At 61.0% G+C, this 2,308-nt stretch overlaps 1 non-coding gene across 1 annotated transcript; it reads right to left on the bottom strand.

Annotated features, from left to right (window-relative positions):
- Window positions 1-1,055: 1,055 nt before the first annotated feature.
- TRNAS-CGA (transfer RNA serine (anticodon CGA)) lies at window positions 1,056-1,137 on the bottom strand. The gene has a single exon. It is a non-coding gene; the product is annotated as a tRNA-Ser (tRNA).
- Between the last annotated feature and the right edge of the window lie 1,171 nt (window positions 1,138-2,308).

Below are 2,308 nucleotides of genomic sequence, written 5' to 3'. Positions count from 1 at the left end.
ACCCCTTGTCTAACTCTGGGCCTGATTCTCTTCCGCATTGACAGCCCTTTCCCTGTCTCCGGCCGTGTCTGGAGGGCTTTATGCCCCTGTCCAGCCCCTTCACACTGCCAGGAAGGGAGAGGTGTTATGGAATCTTAGCCCAAAGAGGAACCAGGCCCTGTGTCACCTTCATCCTGGGTTTCAGATGACCCCGAGAAGTTGGGGGGCCACCGGCGCCTAGAGCATGGCCCAGCCGCAGAGGCCCCGCCCCCGGTCATCCTCTTCCCCCGAGGCCCCGCCCACCCACTCTTCACTCCTCTGGCCCCCGAGGTCCCCCTACCTGCCCCTCGCTCCTCTCCGCCTCTTCCCCCAGGACTCCACTCACCCCCTGCTTGCTCCTCTCTGCCCTTTTCCCCGAAGGGGGGTTACCGGGGGGCCACGGGGCCAGGCACCCGTCCCTTTTCTCTGTCTTCGGTGAGCGGGGGGCAGGGCGGTCCTTGGGGAAGGAGGTGGAGCAGGACACGAAGAGGCACGAGAAGACGGGGCCGCGGGGGAAAAGGCCGAGGGGGGGTGGGGTGCAGGTTTTGGGGGAAGAGGTGGAGGGGGGATGGGAAGAGGCAGAGCAAGAGCAGGGCATCGGGCTAAGAGGCAGAGGGGAGCGGGGTGCAGGTGGGGCCCCCACTTCTCTGGAGCTTCGCTTCCAGAGCTTGAAAGTTGACCACGGGCCTCCGGCGGGGAGACCCGCCCCACATCCCCAGCGTTTCCCCCCCGCATGGATGGCCTTTTGGGGGAGGCTCAGCCTCCCGTGGCCTTTTATACGGGCTGCCTGTGCTCAGCTCCTTCCACATGCTGGAGAGGAGCAGCACCCAGGGGTGGGGCTGAGCCGGGGGGCGCTGGGTGAGGGGCAGAGGCCTCGGAAGCTGAGACCGCAGGGACACAGCGTGAGGCACCATCCCAGGCATCCCCATGAAAGGAGCAGAACAGGGTTTACCTGGGGTGGGGAGTGTATGGAGAGCGTCCCAGGGTCGGTGGAGATGTATTGCCCTGGTGAGCAAGTGTGGCTAAAACACAGGCCTCGCTGTGAGCAGGATTTGAACCTGCGCAGGGAAACCCGGTCGGATTTCGAGTCCAACCCCTTAACCGCTCGGCCCTCACAGCTGTGAGTGACGTGGCCCCCAGTGGCAGTCTCTACTGGAGTGGCTGGAAGCCGACGGGAGGGAGCTCTCCACCCTCAACGAGCAGCCGTAGCCATGTTGGCAGGAGAAGCTCTCCCAGCACCATAGCACTGTCCACACCGGCGCTTAGGTCCGTGTAACTTGTGTCACTCGGGGGGTGGCTTATTCACTCCCCGAGCCACATACGTTCTACCGACACAAGGGGGAGTATAGACGCAGCCTTAGCAGAGACGCGATTAAGATCCACTTCCTGGACACTACTGTGCTAATAAACGATGGTCACATAAACACCACCCTATACCGGAAACCTACTGACCGCTTGTGATGAAGTGGGACTGTTCTTAATGTTTCCTCTGAATAGTGTGGGGGTGCCTCAGTTTCCCCTAGGCAGTTCTTAAGTATCTAGGGGGTGGAGTAAGGGTGTATGATCGTTCCAGAGCCCTAGAGGGCAGGTGTGTGCAGGAGTCTGGACACAGAGAATGGCCAACACCCTGTTTCCTGGCAACTGATGGCCTGGGCCCTTCCCCCCCTGCAAGGTGAGAGCTGAAGGGTTGGAGAACAAAGGAATCAGGTGACCACCTGGCCTGGGGAAAGGAACAAAGCCCAGAGGAGGAGGGGCTGGAGGGGGTTTTCAGTTTGGGGCTGGCTGGGACATGGAGTGAAGGGCAGACGTGGTTGTCTGGCTCACTGCCCCCCAAAATGGACCCAGCTGAGGGGTCCCGTTCTCTGCACCTGCAAGCTCTGTTTTAGACCATGTTCCTGTCGTCTAATAAACCTTCTGTTTTACTGGCTGGCTGAGAGTCACGTCTGACTGCGAAGTTGGGGTGCAGGACCCTCTGGCTTCCCCAGGAGCCCCGCCTGAGCGGACTCACTGGGGGAAAGCGCACGGAGGGGCAGAGGAGGCTGAATGCTCCGAGGTCAGACCCAGGAAGGTGGAAGCTGTGTGAGCTGTGTGTCCTGAAGACAGGCTGCTCACAGAAAGGCGACTGCCCCAGAGTCCTGACTGGCTTCATGGGGAGCAGTTCCAGAGCATCGCCCAGGGACTCCGTGACACCGCTGTTCCTACCTGCATGCCTCCAGCTTTCACCCTGACCACACCACACGATCCATCGTCTACAACCAAGCTCTGCGATACAACCGCATTTGCTCCAACC

The sequence above is a fragment of the Caretta caretta genome, chromosome 11 (genome assembly GCF_965140235.1).
Source record: "Caretta caretta isolate rCarCar2 chromosome 11, rCarCar1.hap1, whole genome shotgun sequence".
In the NCBI taxonomy this organism is placed as follows: Eukaryota; Metazoa; Chordata; order Testudines; family Cheloniidae; genus Caretta; species Caretta caretta.
This window is presented reverse-complemented; position numbering and strand designations above follow the sequence as displayed.